General features: G+C 53.0%; 40 non-coding genes across 40 annotated transcripts; 19 read left to right on the top strand and 21 right to left on the bottom strand.

The window, feature by feature from the left end:
- Nucleotides 1–723: 723 nt before the first annotated feature.
- Nucleotides 724–795, bottom strand: TRNAW-CCA (transfer RNA tryptophan (anticodon CCA)). The gene has a single exon. It is a non-coding gene; the product is annotated as a tRNA-Trp (tRNA).
- Nucleotides 796–921: 126 nt separating this feature from the next.
- TRNAI-AAU (transfer RNA isoleucine (anticodon AAU)) lies at nt 922–995 on the top strand. The gene has a single exon. It is a non-coding gene; the product is annotated as a tRNA-Ile (tRNA).
- Nucleotides 996–1,559: 564 nt separating this feature from the next.
- TRNAW-CCA (transfer RNA tryptophan (anticodon CCA)) lies at nt 1,560–1,631 on the bottom strand. Its single transcript has one exon. It is a non-coding gene; the product is annotated as a tRNA-Trp (tRNA).
- A 126-nt stretch (nt 1,632–1,757) lies between these two features.
- On the top strand, nt 1,758–1,831 carry TRNAI-AAU (transfer RNA isoleucine (anticodon AAU)). Its single transcript has one exon. It is a non-coding gene; the product is annotated as a tRNA-Ile (tRNA).
- A 564-nt stretch (nt 1,832–2,395) lies between these two features.
- TRNAW-CCA (transfer RNA tryptophan (anticodon CCA)) lies at nt 2,396–2,467 on the bottom strand. Its single transcript has one exon. It is a non-coding gene; the product is annotated as a tRNA-Trp (tRNA).
- A 764-nt stretch (nt 2,468–3,231) lies between these two features.
- On the bottom strand, nt 3,232–3,303 carry TRNAW-CCA (transfer RNA tryptophan (anticodon CCA)). Its single transcript has one exon. It is a non-coding gene; the product is annotated as a tRNA-Trp (tRNA).
- A 126-nt stretch (nt 3,304–3,429) lies between these two features.
- TRNAI-AAU (transfer RNA isoleucine (anticodon AAU)) lies at nt 3,430–3,503 on the top strand. Its single transcript has one exon. It is a non-coding gene; the product is annotated as a tRNA-Ile (tRNA).
- Nucleotides 3,504–4,067: 564 nt separating this feature from the next.
- TRNAW-CCA (transfer RNA tryptophan (anticodon CCA)) lies at nt 4,068–4,139 on the bottom strand. Its single transcript has one exon. It is a non-coding gene; the product is annotated as a tRNA-Trp (tRNA).
- A 126-nt stretch (nt 4,140–4,265) lies between these two features.
- On the top strand, nt 4,266–4,339 carry TRNAI-AAU (transfer RNA isoleucine (anticodon AAU)). Its single transcript has one exon. It is a non-coding gene; the product is annotated as a tRNA-Ile (tRNA).
- A 564-nt stretch (nt 4,340–4,903) lies between these two features.
- TRNAW-CCA (transfer RNA tryptophan (anticodon CCA)) lies at nt 4,904–4,975 on the bottom strand. The gene has a single exon. It is a non-coding gene; the product is annotated as a tRNA-Trp (tRNA).
- A 126-nt stretch (nt 4,976–5,101) lies between these two features.
- Nucleotides 5,102–5,175, top strand: TRNAI-AAU (transfer RNA isoleucine (anticodon AAU)). Its single transcript has one exon. It is a non-coding gene; the product is annotated as a tRNA-Ile (tRNA).
- Nucleotides 5,176–5,739: 564 nt separating this feature from the next.
- Nucleotides 5,740–5,811, bottom strand: TRNAW-CCA (transfer RNA tryptophan (anticodon CCA)). The gene has a single exon. It is a non-coding gene; the product is annotated as a tRNA-Trp (tRNA).
- Nucleotides 5,812–5,937: 126 nt separating this feature from the next.
- On the top strand, nt 5,938–6,011 carry TRNAI-AAU (transfer RNA isoleucine (anticodon AAU)). Its single transcript has one exon. It is a non-coding gene; the product is annotated as a tRNA-Ile (tRNA).
- A 564-nt stretch (nt 6,012–6,575) lies between these two features.
- TRNAW-CCA (transfer RNA tryptophan (anticodon CCA)) lies at nt 6,576–6,647 on the bottom strand. The gene has a single exon. It is a non-coding gene; the product is annotated as a tRNA-Trp (tRNA).
- Nucleotides 6,648–6,773: 126 nt separating this feature from the next.
- TRNAI-AAU (transfer RNA isoleucine (anticodon AAU)) lies at nt 6,774–6,847 on the top strand. Its single transcript has one exon. It is a non-coding gene; the product is annotated as a tRNA-Ile (tRNA).
- A 564-nt stretch (nt 6,848–7,411) lies between these two features.
- On the bottom strand, nt 7,412–7,483 carry TRNAW-CCA (transfer RNA tryptophan (anticodon CCA)). The gene has a single exon. It is a non-coding gene; the product is annotated as a tRNA-Trp (tRNA).
- Nucleotides 7,484–7,609: 126 nt separating this feature from the next.
- TRNAI-AAU (transfer RNA isoleucine (anticodon AAU)) lies at nt 7,610–7,683 on the top strand. The gene has a single exon. It is a non-coding gene; the product is annotated as a tRNA-Ile (tRNA).
- A 564-nt stretch (nt 7,684–8,247) lies between these two features.
- On the bottom strand, nt 8,248–8,319 carry TRNAW-CCA (transfer RNA tryptophan (anticodon CCA)). Its single transcript has one exon. It is a non-coding gene; the product is annotated as a tRNA-Trp (tRNA).
- Nucleotides 8,320–8,445: 126 nt separating this feature from the next.
- TRNAI-AAU (transfer RNA isoleucine (anticodon AAU)) lies at nt 8,446–8,519 on the top strand. The gene has a single exon. It is a non-coding gene; the product is annotated as a tRNA-Ile (tRNA).
- A 762-nt stretch (nt 8,520–9,281) lies between these two features.
- On the top strand, nt 9,282–9,355 carry TRNAI-AAU (transfer RNA isoleucine (anticodon AAU)). The gene has a single exon. It is a non-coding gene; the product is annotated as a tRNA-Ile (tRNA).
- A 564-nt stretch (nt 9,356–9,919) lies between these two features.
- TRNAW-CCA (transfer RNA tryptophan (anticodon CCA)) lies at nt 9,920–9,991 on the bottom strand. Its single transcript has one exon. It is a non-coding gene; the product is annotated as a tRNA-Trp (tRNA).
- Nucleotides 9,992–10,126: 135 nt separating this feature from the next.
- TRNAI-AAU (transfer RNA isoleucine (anticodon AAU)) lies at nt 10,127–10,200 on the top strand. Its single transcript has one exon. It is a non-coding gene; the product is annotated as a tRNA-Ile (tRNA).
- Nucleotides 10,201–10,764: 564 nt separating this feature from the next.
- Nucleotides 10,765–10,836, bottom strand: TRNAW-CCA (transfer RNA tryptophan (anticodon CCA)). Its single transcript has one exon. It is a non-coding gene; the product is annotated as a tRNA-Trp (tRNA).
- Nucleotides 10,837–10,962: 126 nt separating this feature from the next.
- TRNAI-AAU (transfer RNA isoleucine (anticodon AAU)) lies at nt 10,963–11,036 on the top strand. Its single transcript has one exon. It is a non-coding gene; the product is annotated as a tRNA-Ile (tRNA).
- Nucleotides 11,037–11,600: 564 nt separating this feature from the next.
- Nucleotides 11,601–11,672, bottom strand: TRNAW-CCA (transfer RNA tryptophan (anticodon CCA)). Its single transcript has one exon. It is a non-coding gene; the product is annotated as a tRNA-Trp (tRNA).
- A 126-nt stretch (nt 11,673–11,798) lies between these two features.
- TRNAI-AAU (transfer RNA isoleucine (anticodon AAU)) lies at nt 11,799–11,872 on the top strand. Its single transcript has one exon. It is a non-coding gene; the product is annotated as a tRNA-Ile (tRNA).
- A 564-nt stretch (nt 11,873–12,436) lies between these two features.
- On the bottom strand, nt 12,437–12,508 carry TRNAW-CCA (transfer RNA tryptophan (anticodon CCA)). The gene has a single exon. It is a non-coding gene; the product is annotated as a tRNA-Trp (tRNA).
- A 126-nt stretch (nt 12,509–12,634) lies between these two features.
- TRNAI-AAU (transfer RNA isoleucine (anticodon AAU)) lies at nt 12,635–12,708 on the top strand. Its single transcript has one exon. It is a non-coding gene; the product is annotated as a tRNA-Ile (tRNA).
- A 564-nt stretch (nt 12,709–13,272) lies between these two features.
- TRNAW-CCA (transfer RNA tryptophan (anticodon CCA)) lies at nt 13,273–13,344 on the bottom strand. The gene has a single exon. It is a non-coding gene; the product is annotated as a tRNA-Trp (tRNA).
- Nucleotides 13,345–14,108: 764 nt separating this feature from the next.
- On the bottom strand, nt 14,109–14,180 carry TRNAW-CCA (transfer RNA tryptophan (anticodon CCA)). The gene has a single exon. It is a non-coding gene; the product is annotated as a tRNA-Trp (tRNA).
- A 126-nt stretch (nt 14,181–14,306) lies between these two features.
- On the top strand, nt 14,307–14,380 carry TRNAI-AAU (transfer RNA isoleucine (anticodon AAU)). Its single transcript has one exon. It is a non-coding gene; the product is annotated as a tRNA-Ile (tRNA).
- Nucleotides 14,381–14,944: 564 nt separating this feature from the next.
- Nucleotides 14,945–15,016, bottom strand: TRNAW-CCA (transfer RNA tryptophan (anticodon CCA)). The gene has a single exon. It is a non-coding gene; the product is annotated as a tRNA-Trp (tRNA).
- A 126-nt stretch (nt 15,017–15,142) lies between these two features.
- On the top strand, nt 15,143–15,216 carry TRNAI-AAU (transfer RNA isoleucine (anticodon AAU)). The gene has a single exon. It is a non-coding gene; the product is annotated as a tRNA-Ile (tRNA).
- A 564-nt stretch (nt 15,217–15,780) lies between these two features.
- TRNAW-CCA (transfer RNA tryptophan (anticodon CCA)) lies at nt 15,781–15,852 on the bottom strand. The gene has a single exon. It is a non-coding gene; the product is annotated as a tRNA-Trp (tRNA).
- Nucleotides 15,853–15,978: 126 nt separating this feature from the next.
- Nucleotides 15,979–16,052, top strand: TRNAI-AAU (transfer RNA isoleucine (anticodon AAU)). Its single transcript has one exon. It is a non-coding gene; the product is annotated as a tRNA-Ile (tRNA).
- Nucleotides 16,053–16,616: 564 nt separating this feature from the next.
- Nucleotides 16,617–16,688, bottom strand: TRNAW-CCA (transfer RNA tryptophan (anticodon CCA)). Its single transcript has one exon. It is a non-coding gene; the product is annotated as a tRNA-Trp (tRNA).
- Nucleotides 16,689–16,814: 126 nt separating this feature from the next.
- On the top strand, nt 16,815–16,888 carry TRNAI-AAU (transfer RNA isoleucine (anticodon AAU)). The gene has a single exon. It is a non-coding gene; the product is annotated as a tRNA-Ile (tRNA).
- A 564-nt stretch (nt 16,889–17,452) lies between these two features.
- On the bottom strand, nt 17,453–17,524 carry TRNAW-CCA (transfer RNA tryptophan (anticodon CCA)). The gene has a single exon. It is a non-coding gene; the product is annotated as a tRNA-Trp (tRNA).
- Nucleotides 17,525–17,650: 126 nt separating this feature from the next.
- TRNAI-AAU (transfer RNA isoleucine (anticodon AAU)) lies at nt 17,651–17,724 on the top strand. Its single transcript has one exon. It is a non-coding gene; the product is annotated as a tRNA-Ile (tRNA).
- Nucleotides 17,725–18,288: 564 nt separating this feature from the next.
- TRNAW-CCA (transfer RNA tryptophan (anticodon CCA)) lies at nt 18,289–18,360 on the bottom strand. Its single transcript has one exon. It is a non-coding gene; the product is annotated as a tRNA-Trp (tRNA).
- Between the last annotated feature and the right edge of the window lie 63 nt (nt 18,361–18,423).

Genomic DNA, 18,423 nt, shown 5'->3' with positions numbered 1-18,423 from the left:
AATTCTTCAGCGGTTGCCCACAGATTGACCTGGTTGCCCTGATAGCCCTGTGCCAGCTTTGGCCGGCTCTCCCTATGCAAGTTTCGGCCGGTTAGCTCAGTTGGTTAGAGCGTGGTGCTAATAACGCCAAGGTCGCGGGTTCGATCCCCATACGGGCCATTGCCCTTTTATTCCAACCGCGGTGGATTCCTATGGCCGTCGGCGCTTGGCCTAGTTTTCTTTAACCTACTCAACGGATAGCAAAGATGCCTATTTCGCTAGTGGCGCAGCTTAATTATGTCCCAGCTTAATTATGTCCCACAACACCTCAAGGCTCCAAGATCCAGAACCATATCTGCTAAAGATTGTGGGAAAACAAAAAGTTAGCTGACGCCACAAGCCCTGGAGCCTCTCTGCACGCTTATGTTAGAACCCGAGGTAAGACATGTATTCTTCGGGAAAGAAAAACAACCCATAACGCCTTGCAAAGCACCTTCTGACCCTTGCAGGTTTTACATGCTTGATTCTTATTAATTTGAGGCTTTGCAACCCTCCACCCAATGCTATGAGCCCAGGAGTGGAGCTTCTTCCAGGCCTACGGCACATGCTCTTTAGGTTTGGCTGTTCACCCAGCCTTCTGAGGGTGATCGGGAGCCTGCGTGGGTGGGAGCCGGAATGGAATGATGGGACAACGCGGAGGGGCCAGAGGAGCCTGGCTTGGGTGGGTGACGATGAAAACCAACATGACCCCGACGTGATTTGAACACGCAACCTTCTGATCTGGAGTCAGACGCGCTACCGTTGCGCCACGAGGTCAGCTGTGGTGGCTCTGGAAAGCTTTAGGCTACTCCGGCGTCAATTCTTCAGCGGTTGCCCACAGATTGACCTGGTTGCCCTGATAGCCCTGTGCCAGCTTTGGCCGGCTCTCCCTATGCAAGTTTCGGCCGGTTAGCTCAGTTGGTTAGAGCGTGGTGCTAATAACGCCAAGGTCGCGGGTTCGATCCCCGTACGGGCCATTGCCCTTTTATTCCAACCGCGGTGGATTCCTATGGCCGTCGGCGCTTGGCCTAGTTTTCTTTAACCTACTCAACGGATAGCAAAGATGCCTATTTCGCTAGTGGCGCAGCTTAATTATGTCCCAGCTTAATTATGTCCCACAACACCTCAAGGCTCCAAGATCCAGAACCATATCTGCTAAAGATTGTGGGAAAACAAAAAGTTAGCTGACGCCACAAGCCCTGGAGCCTCTCTGCACGCTTATGTTAGAACCCGAGGTAAGACATGTATTCTTCGGGAAAGAAAAACAACCCATAACGCCTTGCAAAGCACCTTCTGACCCTTGCAGGTTTTACATGCTTGATTCTTATTAATTTGAGGCTTTGCAACCCTCCACCCAATGCTATGAGCCCAGGAGTGGAGCTTCTTCCAGGCCTACGGCACATGCTCTTTAGGTTTGGCTGTTCACCCAGCCTTCTGAGGGTGATCGGGAGCCTGCGTGGGTGGGAGCCGGAATGGAATGATGGGACAACGCGGAGGGGCCAGAGGAGCCTGGCTTGGGTGGGTGACGATGAAAACCAACATGACCCCGACGTGATTTGAACACGCAACCTTCTGATCTGGAGTCAGACGCGCTACCGTTGCGCCACGAGGTCAGCTGTGGTGGCTCTGGAAAGCTTTAGGCTACTCCGGCGTCAATTCTTCAGCGGTTGCCCACAGATTGACCTGGTTGCCCTGATAGCCCTGTGCCAGCTTTGGCCGGCTCTCCCTATGCAAGTTTCGGCCGGTTAGCTCAGTTGGTTAGAGCGTGGTGCTAATAACGCCAAGGTCGCGGGTTCGATCCCCGTACGGGCCATTGCCCTTTTATTCCAACCGCGGTGGATTCCTATGGCCGTCGGCGCTTGGCCTAGTTTTCTTTAACCTACTCAACGGATAGCAAAGATGCCTATTTCGCTAGTGGCGCAGCTTAATTATGTCCCAGCTTAATTATGTCCCACAACACCTCAAGGCTCCAAGATCCAGAACCATATCTGCTAAAGATTGTGGGAAAACAAAAAGTTAGCTGACGCCACAAGCCCTGGAGCCTCTCTGCACGCTTATGTTAGAACCCGAGGTAAGACATGTATTCTTCGGGAAAGAAAAACAACCCATAACGCCTTGCAAAGCACCTTCTGACCCTTGCAGGTTTTACATGCTTGATTCTTATTAATTTGAGGCTTTGCAACCCTCCACCCAATGCTATGAGCCCAGGAGTGGAGCTTCTTCCAGGCCTACGGCACATGCTCTTTAGGTTTGGCTGTTCACCCAGCCTTCTGAGGGTGATCGGGAGCCTGCGTGGGTGGGAGCCGGAATGGAATGATGGGACAACGCGGAGGGGCCAGAGGAGCCTGGCTTGGGTGGGTGACGATGAAAACCAACATGACCCCGACGTGATTTGAACACGCAACCTTCTGATCTGGAGTCAGACGCGCTACCGTTGCGCCACGAGGTCAGCTGTGGTGGCTCTGGAAAGCTTTAGGCTACTCCGGCGTCAATTCTTCAGCGGTTGCCCACAGATTGACCTGGTTGCCCTGATAGCCCTGTGCCAGCTTTGGCCGGCTCTCCCTATGCAAGTTTCGGCCGGTTAGCTCAGTTGGTTAGAGCGTGGTGCTAATAACGCCAAGGTCGCGGGTTTGATCCCCGTACGGGCCATTGCCCTTTTATTCCAACCGCGGTGGATTCCTATGGCCGTCGGCGCTTGGCCTAGTTTTCTTTAACCTACTCAACGGATAGCAAAGATGCCTATTTCGCTAGTGGCGCAGCTTAATTATGTCCCAGCTTAATTATTTCCCACAACACCTCAAGGCTCCAAGATCCAGAACCATATCTGCTAAAGATTGTGGGAAAACAAAAAGTTAGCTGACGCCACAAGCCCTGGAGCCTCTCTGCACGCTTATGTTAGAACCCGAGGTAAGACATGTATTCTTCGGGAAAGAAAAACAACCCATAACGCCTTGCAAAGCACCTTCTGACCCTTGCAGGTTTTACATGCTTGATTCTTATTAATTTGAGGCTTTGCAACCCTCCACCCAATGCTATGAGCCCAGGAGTGGAGCTTCTTCCAGGCCTACGGCACATGCTCTTTAGGTTTGGCTGTTCACCCAGCCTTCTGAGGGTGATCGGGAGCCTGCGTGGGTGGGAGCCGGAATGGAATGATGGGACAACGCGGAGGGGCCAGAGGAGCCTGGCTTGGGTGGGTGACGATGAAAACCAACATGACCCCGACGTGATTTGAACACGCAACCTTCTGATCTGGAGTCAGACGCGCTACCGTTGCGCCACAAGGTCAGCTGTGGTGGCTCTGGAAAGCTTTAGGCTACTCCGGCGTCAATTCTTCAGCGGTTGCCCACAGATTGACCTGGTTGCCCTGATAGCCCTGTGCCAGCTTTGGCCGGCTCTCCCTATGCAAGTTTCGGCCGGTTAGCTCAGTTGGTTAGAGCGTGGTGCTAATAACGCCAAGGTCGCGGGTTCGATCCCCGTACGGGCCATTGCCCTTTTATTCCAACCGCGGTGGATTCCTATGGCCGTCGGCGCTTGGCCTAGTTTTCTTTAACCTACTCAACGGATAGCAAAGATGCCTATTTCGCTAGTGGCGCAGCTTAATTATGTCCCAGCTTAATTATGTCCCACAACACCTCAAGGCTCCAAGATCCAGAACCATATCTGCTAAAGATTGTGGGAAAACAAAAAGTTAGCTGACGCCACAAGCCCTGGAGCCTCTCTGCACGCTTATGTTAGAACCCGAGGTAAGACATGTATTCTTCGGGAAAGAAAAACAACCCATAACGCCTTGCAAAGCACCTTCTGACCCTTGCAGGTTTTACATGCTTGATTCTTATTAATTTGAGGCTTTGCAACCCTCCACCCAATGCTATGAGCCCAGGAGTGGAGCTTCTTCCAGGCCTACGGCACATGCTCTTTAGGTTTGGCTGTTCACCCAGCCTTCTGAGGGTGATCGGGAGCCTGCGTGGGTGGGAGCCGGAATGGAATGATGGGACAACGCGGAGGGGCCAGAGGAGCCTGGCTTGGGTGGGTGACGATGAAAACCAACATGACCCCGACGTGATTTGAACACGCAACCTTCTGATCTGGAGTCAGACGCGCTACCGTTGCGCCACGAGGTCAGCTGTGGTGGCTCTGGAAAGCTTTAGGCTACTCCGGAGTCAATTCTTCAGCGGTTGCCCACAGATTGACCTGGTTGCCCTGATAGCCCTGTGCCAGCTTTGGCCGGCTCTCCCTATGCAAGTTTCGGCCGGTTAGCTCAGTTGGTTAGAGCGTGGTGCTAATAACGCCAAGGTCGCGGGTTCGATCCCCGTACGGGCCATTGCCCTTTTATTCCAACCGCGGTGGATTCCTATGGCCGTCGGCGCTTGGCCTAGTTTTCTTTAACCTACTCAACGGATAGCAAAGATGCCTATTTCGCTAGTGGCGCAGCTTAATTATGTCCCAGCTTAATTATGTCCCACAACACCTCAAGGCTCCAAGATCCAGAACCATATCTGCTAAAGATTGTGGGAAAACAAAAAGTTAGCTGACGCCACAAGCCCTGGAGCCTCTCTGCACGCTTATGTTAGAACCCGAGGTAAGACATGTATTCTTCGGGAAAGAAAAACAACCCATAACGCCTTGCAAAGCACCTTCTGACCCTTGCAGGTTTTACATGCTTGATTCTTATTAATTTGAGGCTTTGCAACCCTCCACCCAATGCTATGAGCCCAGGAGTGGAGCTTCTTCCAGGCCTACGGCACATGCTCTTTAGGTTTGGCTGTTCACCCAGCCTTCTGAGGGTGATCGGGAGCCTGCGTGGGTGGGAGCCGGAATGGAATGATGGGACAACGCGGAGGGGCCAGAGGAGCCTGGCTTGGGTGGGTGACGATGAAAACCAACATGACCCCGACGTGATTTGAACACGCAACCTTCTGATCTGGAGTCAGACGCGCTACCGTTGCGCCACGAGGTCAGCTGTGGTGGCTCTGGAAAGCTTTAGGCTACTCCGGCGTCAATTCTTCAGCGGTTGCCCACAGATTGACCTGGTTGCCCTGATAGCCCTGTGCCAGCTTTGGCCGGCTCTCCCTATGCAAGTTTCGGCCGGTTAGCTCAGTTGGTTAGAGCGTGGTGCTAATAACGCCAAGGTCGCGGGTTCGATCCCCGTACGGGCCATTGCCCTTTTATTCCAACCGCGGTGGATTCCTATGGCCGTCGGCGCTTGGCCTAGTTTTCTTTAACCTACTCAACGGATAGCAAAGATGCCTATTTCGCTAGTGGCGCAGCTTAATTATGTCCCAGCTTAATTATGTCCCACAACACCTCAAGGCTCCAAGATCCAGAACCATATCTGCTAAAGATTGTGGGAAAACAAAAAGTTAGCTGACGCCACAAGCCCTGGAGCCTCTCTGCACGCTTATGTTAGAACCCGAGGTAAGACATGTATTCTTCGGGAAAGAAAAACAACCCATAACGCCTTGCAAAGCACCTTCTGACCCTTGCAGGTTTTACATGCTTGATTCTTATTAATTTGAGGCTTTGCAACCCTCCACCCAATGCTATGAGCCCAGGAGTGGAGCTTCTTCCAGGCCTACGGCACATGCTCTTTAGGTTTGGCTGTTCACCCAGCCTTCTGAGGGTGATCGGGAGCCTGCGTGGGTGGGAGCCGGAATGGAATGATGGGACAACGCGGAGGGGCCAGAGGAGCCTGGCTTGGGTGGGTGACGATGAAAACCAACATGACCCCGACGTGATTTGAACACGCAACCTTCTGATCTGGAGTCAGACGCGCTACCGTTGCGCCACAAGGTCAGCTGTGGTGGCTCTGGAAAGCTTTAGGCTACTCCGGCGTCAATTCTTCAGCGGTTGCCCACAGATTGACCTGGTTGCCCTGATAGCCCTGTGCCAGCTTTGGCCGGCTCTCCCTATGCAAGTTTCGGCCGGTTAGCTCAGTTGGTTAGAGCGTGGTGCTAATAACGCCAAGGTCGCGGGTTCGATCCCCGTACGGGCCATTGCCCTTTTATTCCAACCGCGGTGGATTCCTATGGCCGTCGGCGCTTGGCCTAGTTTTCTTTAACCTACTCAACGGATAGCAAAGATGCCTATTTCGCTAGTGGCGCAGCTTAATTATGTCCCAGCTTAATTATGTCCCACAACACCTCAAGGCTCCAAGATCCAGAACCATATCTGCTAAAGATTGTGGGAAAACAAAAAGTTAGCTGACGCCACAAGCCCTGGAGCCTCTCTGCACGCTTATGTTAGAACCCGAGGTAAGACATGCATTCTTCGGGAAAGAAAAACAACCCATAACGCCTTGCAAAGCACCTTCTGACCCTTGCAGGTTTTACATGCTTGATTCTTATTAATTTGAGGCTTTGCAACCCTCCACCCAATGCTATGAGCCCAGGAGTGGAGCTTCTTCCAGGCCTACGGCACATGCTCTTTAGGTTTGGCTGTTCACCCAGCCTTCTGAGGGTGATCGGGAGCCTGCGTGGGTGGGAGCCGGAATGGAATGATGGGACAACGCGGAGGGGCCAGAGGAGCCTGGCTTGGGTGGGTGACGATGAAAACCAACATGACCCCGACGTGATTTGAACACGCAACCTTCTGATCTGGAGTCAGACGCGCTACCGTTGCGCCACGAGGTCAGCTGTGGTGGCTCTGGAAAGCTTTAGGCTACTCCGGCGTCAATTCTTCAGCGGTTGCCCACAGATTGACCTGGTTGCCCTGATAGCCCTGTGCCAGCTTTGGCCGGCTCTCCCTATGCAAGTTTCGGCCGGTTAGCTCAGTTGGTTAGAGCGTGGTGCTAATAACGCCAAGGTCGCGGGTTCGATCCCCGTACGGGCCATTGCCCTTTTATTCCAACCGCGGTGGATTCCTATGGCCGTCGGCGCTTGGCCTAGTTTTCTTTAACCTACTCAACGGATAGCAAAGATGCCTATTTCGCTAGTGGCGCAGCTTAATTATGTCCCAGCTTAATTATGTCCCACAACACCTCAAGGCTCCAAGATCCAGAACCATATCTGCTAAAGATTGTGGGAAAACAAAAAGTTAGCTGACGCCACAAGCCCTGGAGCCTCTCTGCACGCTTATGTTAGAACCCGAGGTAAGACATGTATTCTTCGGGAAAGAAAAACAACCCATAACGCCTTGCAAAGCACCTTCTGACCCTTGCAGGTTTTACATGCTTGATTCTTATTAATTTGAGGCTTTGCAACCCTCCACCCAATGCTATGAGCCCAGGAGTGGAGCTTCTTCCAGGCCTACGGCACATGCTCTTTAGGTTTGGCTGTTCACCCAGCCTTCTGAGGGTGATCGGGAGCCTGCGTGGGTGGGAGCCGGAATGGAATGATGGGACAACGCGGAGGGGCCAGAGGAGCCTGGCTTGGGTGGGTGACGATGAAAACCAACATGACCCCGACGTGATTTGAACACGCAACCTTCTGATCTGGAGTCAGACGCGCTACCGTTGCGCCACGAGGTCAGCTGTGGTGGCTCTGGAAAGCTTTAGGCTACTCCGGCGTCAATTCTTCAGCGGTTGCCCACAGATTGACCTGGTTGCCCTGATAGCCCTGTGCCAGCTTTGGCCGGCTCTCCCTATGCAAGTTTCGGCCGGTTAGCTCAGTTGGTTAGAGCGTGGTGCTAATAACGCCAAGGTCGCGGGTTCGATCCCCGTACGGGCCATTGCCCTTTTATTCCAACCGCGGTGGATTCCTATGGCCGTCGGCGCTTGGCCTAGTTTTCTTTAACCTACTCAACGGATAGCAAAGATGCCTATTTCGCTAGTGGCGCAGCTTAATTATGTCCCAGCTTAATTATGTCCCACAACACCTCAAGGCTCCAAGATCCAGAACCATATCTGCTAAAGATTGTGGGAAAACAAAAAGTTAGCTGACGCCACAAGCCCTGGAGCCTCTCTGCACGCTTATGTTAGAACCCGAGGTAAGACATGCATTCTTCGGGAAAGAAAAACAACCCATAACGCCTTGCAAAGCACCTTCTGACCCTTGCAGGTTTTACATGCTTGATTCTTATTAATTTGAGGCTTTGCAACCCTCCACCCAATGCTATGAGCCCAGGAGTGGAGCTTCTTCCAGGCCTACGGCACATGCTCTTTAGGTTTGGCTGTTCACCCAGCCTTCTGAGGGTGATCGGGAGCCTGCGTGGGTGGGAGCCGGAATGGAATGATGGGACAACGCGGAGGGGCCAGAGGAGCCTGGCTTGGGTGGGTGACGATGAAAACCAACATGACCCCGACGTGATTTGAACACGCAACCTTCTGATCTGGAGTCAGACGCGCTACCGTTGCGCCACGAGGTCAGCTGTGGTGGCTCTGGAAAGCTTTAGGCTACTCCGGCGTCAATTCTTCAGCGGTTGCCCACAGATTGACCTGGTTGCCCTGATAGCCCTGTGCCAGCTTTGGCCGGCTCTCCCTATGCAAGTTTCGGCCGGTTAGCTCAGTTGGTTAGAGCGTGGTGCTAATAACGCCAAGGTCGCGGGTTCGATCCCCGTACGGGCCATTGCCCTTTTATTCCAACCGCGGTGGATTCCTATGGCCGTCGGCGCTTGGCCTAGTTTTCTTTAACCTACTCAACGGATAGCAAAGATGCCTATTTCGCTAGTGGCGCAGCTTAATTATGTCCCAGCTTAATTATGTCCCACAACACCTCAAGGCTCCAAGATCCAGAACCATATCTGCTAAAGATTGTGGGAAAACAAAAAGTTAGCTGACGCCACAAGCCCTGGAGCCTCTCTGCACGCTTATGTTAGAACCCGAGGTAAGACATGTATTCTTCGGGAAAGAAAAACAACCCATAACGCCTTGCAAAGCACCTTCTGACCCTTGCAGGTTTTACATGCTTGATTCTTATTAATTTGAGGCTTTGCAACCCTCCACCCAATGCTATGAGCCCAGGAGTGGAGCTTCTTCCAGGCCTACGGCACATGCTCTTTAGGTTTGGCTGTTCACCCAGCCTTCTGAGGGTGATCGGGAGCCTGCGTGGGTGGGAGCCGGAATGGAATGATGGGACAACGCGGAGGGGCCAGAGGAGCCTGGCTTGGGTGGGTGACGATGAAAAGCAACATGACCCCGACGTGATTTGAACACGCAACCTTCTGATCTGGAGTCAGACGCGCTACCGTTGTGCCACGAGGTCAGCTGTGGTGGCTCTGGAAAGCTTTAGGCTACTCCGGCGTCAATTCTTCAGCGGTTGCCCACAGATTGACCTGGTTGCCCTGATAGCCCTGTGCCAGCTTTGGCCGGCTCTCCCTATGCAAGTTTCGGCCGGTTAGCTCAGTTGGTTAGAGCGTGGTGCTAATAACGCCAAGGTCGCGGGTTCGATCCCCGTACGGGCCATTGCCCTTTTATTCCAACCGCGGTGGATTCCTATGGCCGTCGGCGCTTGGCCTAGTTTTCTTTAACCTACTCAACGGATAGCAAAGATGCCTATTTCGCTAGTGGCGCAGCTTAATTATGTCCCAGCTTAATTATGTCCCACAACACCTCAAGGCTCCAAGATCCAGAACCATATCTGCTAAAGATTGTGGGAAAACAAAAAGTTAGCTGACGCCACAAGCCCTGGAGCCTCTCTGCACGCTTATGTTAGAACCCGAGGTAAGACATGTATTCTTCGGGAAAGAAAAACAACCCATAACGCCTTGCAAAGCACCTTCTGACCCTTGCAGGTTTTACATGCTTGATTCTTATTAATTTGAGGCTTTGCAACCCTCCACCCAATGCTATGAGCCCAGGAGTGGAGCTTCTTCCAGGCCTACGGCACATGCTCTTTAGGTTTGGCTGTTCACCCAGCCTTCTGAGGGTGATCGGGAGCCTGCGTGGGTGGGAGCCGGAATGGAATGATGGGACAACGCGGAGGGGCCAGAGGAGCCTGGCTTGGGTGGGTGACGATGAAAACCAACATGACCCCGACGTGATTTGAACACGCAACCTTCTGATCTGGAGTCAGACGCGCTACCGTTGCGCCACGAGGTCAGCTGTGGTGGCTCTGGAAAGCTTTAGGCTACTCCGGCGTCAATTCTTCAGCGGTTGCCCACAGATTGACCTGGTTGCCCTGATAGCCCTGATAGCCCTGTGCCAGCTTTGGCCGGCTCTCCCTATGCAAGTTTCGGCCGGTTAGCTCAGTTGGTTAGAGCGTGGTGCTAATAACGCCAAGGTCGCGGGTTCGATCCCCGTACGGGCCATTGCCCTTTTATTCCAACCGCGGTGGATTCCTATGGCCGTCGGCGCTTGGCCTAGTTTTCTTTAACCTACTCAACGGATAGCAAAGATGCCTATTTCGCTAGTGGCGCAGCTTAATTATGTCCCAGCTTAATTATGTCCCACAACACCTCAAGGCTCCAAGATCCAGAACCATATCTGCTAAAGATTGTGGGAAAACAAAAAGTTAGCTGACGCCACAAGCCCTGGAGCCTCTCTGCACGCTTATGTTAGAACCCGAGGTAAGACATGTATTCTTCGGGAAAGAAAAACAACCCATAACGCCTTGCAAAGCACCTTCTGACCCTTGCAGGTTTTACATGCTTGATTCTTATTAATTTGAGGCTTTGCAACCCTCCACCCAATGCTATGAGCCCAGGAGTGGAGCTTCTTCCAGGCCTACGGCACATGCTCTTTAGGTTTGGCTGTTCACCCAGCCTTCTGAGGGTGATCGGGAGCCTGCGTGGGTGGGAGCCGGAATGGAATGATGGGACAACGCGGAGGGGCCAGAGGAGCCTGGCTTGGGTGGGTGACGATGAAAACCAACATGACCCCGACGTGATTTGAACACGCAACCTTCTGATCTGGAGTCAGACGCGCTACCGTTGCGCCACGAGGTCAGCTGTGGTGGCTCTGGAAAGCTTTAGGCTACTCCGGCGTCAATTCTTCAGCGGTTGCCCACAGATTGACCTGGTTGCCCTGATAGCCCTGTGCCAGCTTTGGCCGGCTCTCCCTATGCAAGTTTCGGCCGGTTAGCTCAGTTGGTTAGAGCGTGGTGCTAATAACGCCAAGGTCGCGGGTTCGATCCCCGTACGGGCCATTGCCCTTTTATTCCAACCGCGGTGGATTCCTATGGCCGTCGGCGCTTGGCCTAGTTTTCTTTAACCTACTCAACGGATAGCAAAGATGCCTATTTCGCTAGTGGCGCAGCTTAATTATGTCCCAGCTTAATTATGTCCCACAACACCTCAAGGCTCCAAGATCCAGAACCATATCTGCTAAAGATTGTGGGAAAACAAAAAGTTAGCTGACGCCACAAGCCCTGGAGCCTCTCTGCACGCTTATGTTAGAACCCGAGGTAAGACATGTATTCTTCGGGAAAGAAAAACAACCCATAACGCCTTGCAAAGCACCTTCTGACCCTTGCAGGTTTTACATGCTTGATTCTTATTAATTTGAGGCTTTGCAACCCTCCACCCAATGCTATGAGCCCAGGAGTGGAGCTTCTTCCAGGCCTACGGCACATGCTCTTTAGGTTTGGCTGTTCACCCAGCCTTCTGAGGGTGATCGGGAGCCTGCGTGGGTGGGAGCCGGAATGGAATGATGGGACAACGCGGAGGGGCCAGAGGAGCCTGGCTTGGGTGGGTGACGATGAAAACCAACATGACCCCGACGTGATTTGAACACGCAACCTTCTGATCTGGAGTCAGACGCGCTACCGTTGCGCCACGAGGTCAGCTGTGGTGGCTCTGGAAAGCTTTAGGCTACTCCGGCGTCAATTCTTCAGCGGTTGCCCACAGATTGACCTGGTTGCCCTGATAGCCCTGTGCCAGCTTTGGCCGGCTCTCCCTATGCAAGTTTCGGCCGGTTAGCTCAGTTGGTTAGAGCGTGGTGCTAATAACGCCAAGGTCGCGGGTTCGATCCCCGTACGGGCCATTGCCCTTTTATTCCAACCGCGGTGGATTCCTATGGCCGTCGGCGCTTGGCCTAGTTTTCTTTAACCTACTCAACGGATAGCAAAGATGCCTATTTCGCTAGTGGCGCAGCTTAATTATGTCCCAGCTTAATTATGTCCCACAACACCTCAAGGCTCCAAGATCCAGAACCATATCTGCTAAAGATTGTGGGAAAACAAAAAGTTAGCTGACGCCACAAGCCCTGGAGCCTCTCTGCACGCTTATGTTAGAACCCGAGGTAAGACATGCATTCTTCGGGAAAGAAAAACAACCCATAACGCCTTGCAAAGCACCTTCTGACCCTTGCAGGTTTTACATGCTTGATTCTTATTAATTTGAGGCTTTGCAACCCTCCACCCAATGCTATGAGCCCAGGAGTGGAGCTTCTTCCAGGCCTACGGCACATGCTCTTTAGGTTTGGCTGTTCACCCAGCCTTCTGAGGGTGATCGGGAGCCTGCGTGGGTGGGAGCCGGAATGGAATGATGGGACAACGCGGAGGGGCCAGAGGAGCCTGGCTTGGGTGGGTGACGATGAAAACCAACATGACCCCGACGTGATTTGAACACGCAACCTTCTGATCTGGAGTCAGACGCGCTACCGTTGCGCCACGAGGTCAGCTGTGGTGGCTCTGGAAAGCTTTAGGCTACTCCGGCGTCAATTCTTCAGCGGTTGCCCACAGATTGACCTGGTTGCCCTGATAGCCCTGTGCCAGCTTTGGCCGGCTCTCCCTATGCAAGTTTCGGCCGGTTAGCTCAGTTGGTTAGAGCGTGGTGCTAATAACGCCAAGGTCGCGGGTTCGATCCCCGTACGGGCCATTGCCCTTTTATTCCAACCGCGGTGGATTCCTATGGCCGTCGGCGCTTGGCCTAGTTTTCTTTAACCTACTCAACGGATAGCAAAGATGCCTATTTCGCTAGTGGCGCAGCTTAATTATGTCCCAGCTTAATTATGTCCCACAACACCTCAAGGCTCCAAGATCCAGAACCATATCTGCTAAAGATTGTGGGAAAACAAAAAGTTAGCTGACGCCACAAGCCCTGGAGCCTCTCTGCACGCTTATGTTAGAACCCGAGGTAAGACATGCATTCTTCGGGAAAGAAAAACAACCCATAACGCCTTGCAAAGCACCTTCTGACCCTTGCAGGTTTTACATGCTTGATTCTTATTAATTTGAGGCTTTGCAACCCTCCACCCAATGCTATGAGCCCAGGAGTGGAGCTTCTTCCAGGCCTACGGCACATGCTCTTTAGGTTTGGCTGTTCACCCAGCCTTCTGAGGGTGATCGGGAGCCTGCGTGGGTGGGAGCCGGAATGGAATGATGGGACAACGCGGAGGGGCCAGAGGAGCCTGGCTTGGGTGGGTGACGATGAAAACCAACATGACCCCGACGTGATTTGAACACGCAACCTTCTGATCTGGAGTCAGACGCGCTACCGTTGCGCCACGAGGTCAGCTGTGGTGGCTCTGGAAAGCTTTAGGCTACTCCGGCGTCAATTCTTCAGCGGTTGCCCACAGATTGACCTGGTTGCCCTGATAGCCCTGTGCCAGCTTTGGCCGGCTCTCCCTATGCAAGTTTCGGCCGGTTAGCTCAGTTGGTTAGAGCGTGGTGCTAATAACGCCAAGGTCGCGGGTTCGATCCCTGTACGGGCCATTGCCCTTTTATTCCAACCGCGGTGGATTCCTATGGCCGTCGGCGCTTGGCCTAGTTTTCTTTAACCTACTCAACGGATAGCAAAGATGCCTATTTCGCTAGTGGCGCAGCTTAATTATGTCCCAGCTTAATTATGTCCCACAACACCTCAAGGCTCCAAGATCCAGAACCATATCTGCTAAAGATTGTGGGAAAACAAAAAGTTAGCTGACGCCACAAGCCCTGGAGCCTCTCTGCACGCTTATGTTAGAACCCGAGGTAAGACATGTATTCTTCGGGAAAGAAAAACAACCCATAACGCCTTGCAAAGCACCTTCTGACCCTTGCAGGTTTTACATGCTTGATTCTTATTAATTTGAGGCTTTGCAACCCTCCACCCAATGCTATGAGCCCAGGAGTGGAGCTTCTTCCAGGCCTACGGCACATGCTCTTTAGGTTTGGCTGTTCACCCAGCCTTCTGAGGGTGATCGGGAGCCTGCGTGGGTGGGAGCCGGAATGGAATGATGGGACAACGCGGAGGGGCCAGAGGAGCCTGGCTTGGGTGGGTGACGATGAAAACCAACATGACCCCGACGTGATTTGAACACGCAACCTTCTGATCTGGAGTCAGACGCGCTACCGTTGCGCCACGAGGTCAGCTGTGGTGGCTCTGGAAAGCTTTAGGCTACTCCGGCGTCAATTCTTCAGCGGTTGCCCACAGATTGACCTGGTTGCCCTGATAGCCCTGTGCCAGCTTTGGCCGGCTCTCCCTATGCAAGTTTCGGCCGGTTAGCTCAGTTGGTTAGAGCGTGGTGCTAATAACGCCAAGGTCGCGGGTTCGATCCCCGTACGGGCCATTGCCCTTTTATTCCAACCGCGGTGGATTCCTATGGCCGTCGGCGCTTGGCCTAGTTTTCTTTAACCTACTCAACGGATAGCAAAGATGCCTATTTCGCTAGTGGCGCAGCTTAATTATGTCCCAGCTTAATTATGTCCCACAACACCTCAAGGCTCCAAGATCCAGAACCATATCTGCTAAAGATTGTGGGAAAACAAAAAGTTAGCTGACGCCACAAGCCCTGGAGCCTCTCTGCACGCTTATGTTAGAACCCGAGGTAAGACATGTATTCTTCGGGAAAGAAAAACAACCCATAACGCCTTGCAAAGCACCTTCTGACCCTTGCAGGTTTTACATGCTTGATTCTTATTAATTTGAGGCTTTGCAACCCTCCACCCAATGCTATGAGCCCAGGAGTGGAGCTTCTTCCAGGCCTACGGCACATGCTCTTTAGGTTTGGCTGTTCACCCAGCCTTCTGAGGGTGATCGGGAGCCTGCGTGGGTGGGAGCCGGAATGGAATGATGGGACAACGCGGAGGGGCCAGAGGAGCCTGGCTTGGGTGGGTGACGATGAAAACCAACATGACCCCGACGTGATTTGAACACGCAACCTTCTGATCTGGAGTCAGACGCGCTACCGTTGCGCCACGAGGTCAGCTGTGGTGGCTCTGGAAAGCTTTAGGCTACTCCGGCGTCAATTCTTCAGCGGTTGCCCACAGATTGACCTGGTTGCCCTGATAGCCCTGTGTCAGCTTTGGCCGGCTCTCCCTATGCAAGTTTCGGCCGGTTAGCTCAGTTGGTTAGAGCGTGGTGCTAATAACGCCAAGGTCGCGGGTTCGATCCCCGTACGGGCCATTGCCCTTTTATTCCAACCGCGGTGGATTCCTATGGCCGTCGGCGCTTGGCCTAGTTTTCTTTAACCTACTCAACGGATAGCAAAGATGCCTATTTCGCTAGTGGCGCAGCTTAATTATGTCCCAGCTTAATTATGTCCCACAACACCTCAAGGCTCCAAGATCCAGAACCATATCTGCTAAAGATTGTGGGAAAACAAAAAGTTAGCTGACGCCACAAGCCCTGGAGCCTCTCTGCACGCTTATGTTAGAACCCGAGGTAAGACATGTATTCTTCGGGAAAGAAAAACAACCCATAACGCCTTGCAAAGCACCTTCTGACCCTTGCAGGTTTTACATGCTTGATTCTTATTAATTTGAGGCTTTGCAACCCTCCACCCAATGCTATGAGCCCAGGAGTGGAGCTTCTTCCAGGCCTACGGCACATGCTCTTTAGGTTTGGCTGTTCACCCAGCCTTCTGAGGGTGATCGGGAGCCTGCGTGGGTGGGAGCCGGAATGGAATGATGGGACAACGCGGAGGGGCCAGAGGAGCCTGGCTTGGGTGGGTGACGATTAAAACCAACATGACCCCGACGTGATTTGAACACGCAACCTTCTGATCTGGAGTCAGACGCGCTACCGTTGCGCCACGAGGTCAGCTGTGGTGGCTCTGGAAAGCTTTAGGCTACTCCGGCGTCAATTCTTCAGCGGTTGCCCACAGATTGACCTGGTTGCCCTGATAGCCCTGTGCCAGCTTTGGCCGGCTCTCCCTATGCAAGTTTCGGCCGGTTAGCTCAGTTGGTTAGAGCGTGGTGCTAATAACGCCAAGGTCGCGGGTTCGATCCCCGTACGGGCCATTGCCCTTTTATTCCAACCGCGGTGGATTCCTATGGCCGTCGGCGCTTGGCCTAGTTTTCTTTAACCTACTCAACGGATAGCAAAGATGCCTATTTCGCTAGTGGCGCAGCTTAATTATGTCCCAGCTTAATTATGTCCCACAACACCTCAAGGCTCCAAGATCCAGAACCATATCTGCTAAAGATTGTGGGAAAACAAAAAGTTAGCTGACGCCACAAGCCCTGGAGCCTCTCTGCACGCTTATGTTAGAACCCGAGGTAAGACATGCATTCTTCGGGAAAGAAAAACAACCCATAACGCCTTGCAAAGCACCTTCTGACCCTTGCAGGTTTTACATGCTTGATTCTTATTAATTTGAGGCTTTGCAACCCTCCACCCAATGCTATGAGCCCAGGAGTGGAGCTTCTTCCAGGCCTACGGCACATGCTCTTTAGGTTTGGCTGTTCACCCAGCCTTCTGAGGGTGATCGGGAGCCTGCGTGGGTGGGAGCCGGAATGGAATGATGGGACAACGCGGAGGGGCCAGAGGAGCCTGGCTTGGGTGGGTGACGATGAAAACCAACATGACCCCGACGTGATTTGAACACGCAACCTTCTGATCTGGAGTCAGACGCGCTACCGTTGCGCCACGAGGTCAGCTGTGGTGGCTCTGGAAAGCTTTAGGCTACTCCGGCGTCAATTCTTCAGCGGTTGCCCACAGATTGACCTGGTTGCCCTGATAGCCCTGTGCCAGCTTTGGCCGGCTCTCCCTATGCAAGTTTTGGCCGGTTAGCTCAGTTGGTTAGAGCGTGGTGCTAATAACGCCAAGGTCGCGGGTTCGATCCCCGTACGGGCCATTGCCCTTTTATTCCAACCGCGGTGGATTCCTATGGCCGTCGGCGCTTGGCCTAGTTTTCTTTAACCTACTCAACGGATAGCAAAGATGCCTATTTCGCTAGTGGCGCAGCTTAATTATGTCCCAGCTTAATTATGTCCCACAACACCTCAAGGCTCCAAGATCCAGAACCATATCTGCTAAAGATTGTGGGAAAACAAAAAGTTAGCTGACGCCACAAGCCCTGGAGCCTCTCTGCACGCTTATGTTAGAACCCGAGGTAAGACATGTATTCTTCGGGAAAGAAAAACAACCCATAACGCCTTGCAAAGCACCTTCTGACCCTTGCAGGTTTTACATGCTTGATTCTTATTAATTTGAGGCTTTGCAACCCTCCACCCAATGCTATGAGCCCAGGAGTGGAGCTTCTTCCAGGCCTACGGCACATGCTCTTTAGGTTTGGCTGTTCACCCAGCCTTCTGAGGGTGATCGGGAGCCTGCGTGGGTGGGAGCCGGAATGGAATGATGGGACAACGCGGAGGGGCCAGAGGAGCCTGGCTTGGGTGGGTGACGATGAAAACCAACATGACCCCGACGTGATTTGAACACGCAACCTTCTGATCTGGAGTCAGACGCGCTACCGTTGCGCCACGAGGTCAGCTGTGGTGGCTCTGGAAAGCTTTAGGCTACTCCGGCGTCAATTCTTCAGCGGTTGCCCACAGATTGACCTGGTTGCCCTGATAGCCCTGTGCCAGCTTTGGCCAGCTCTCCCTATGCAAGTTTCGGCCGGTTAGCTCAGTTGGTTAGAGCGTGGTGCTAATAACGCCAAGGTCGCGGGTTCGATCCCCGTACGGGCCATTGCCCTTTTATTCCAACCGCGGTGGATTCCTATGGCCGTCGGCGCTTGGCCTAGTTTTCTTTAACCTACTCAACGGATAGCAAAGATGCCTATTTCGCTAGTGGCGCAGCTTAATTATGTCCCAGCTTAATTATGTCCCACAACACCTCAAGGCTCCAAGATCCAGAACCATATCTGCTAAAGATTGTGGGAAAACAAAAAGTTAGCTGACGCCACAAGCCCTGGAGCCTCTCTGCACGCTTATGTTAGAACCCGAGGTAAGACATGTATTCTTCGGGAAAGAAAAACAACCCATAACGCCTTGCAAAGCACCTTCTGACCCTTGCAGGTTTTACATGCTTGATTCTTATTAATTTGAGGCTTTGCAACCCTCCACCCAATGCTATGAGCCCAGGAGTGGAGCTTCTTCCAGGCCTACGGCACATGCTCTTTAGGTTTGGCTGTTCACCCAGCCTTCTGAGGGTGATCGGGAGCCTGCGTGGGTGGGAGCCGGAATGGAATGATGGGACAACGCGGAGGGGCCAGAGGAGCCTGGCTTGGGTGGGTGACGATGAAAACCAACATGACCCCGACGTGATTTGAACACGCAACCTTCTGATCTGGAGTCAGACGCGCTACCGTTGCGCCACGAGGTCAGCTGTGGTGGCTCTGGAAAGCTTTAGGCTACTCCGGCGTCAATTCTTCAGCGGTTGCCCACA

This window comes from Lithobates pipiens, unplaced genomic scaffold, assembly GCF_037356315.1.
Source record: "Lithobates pipiens isolate NorthernLeopardFrog02 unplaced genomic scaffold, aLitPip1_a1.2 Scaffold_8, whole genome shotgun sequence".
Classification (NCBI taxonomy): Eukaryota; Metazoa; Chordata; class Amphibia; order Anura; family Ranidae; genus Lithobates; species Lithobates pipiens.
The sequence above is the reverse complement of the archived record's forward strand: the minus strand, read 5'-3'. Positions and strand labels throughout refer to the sequence as shown.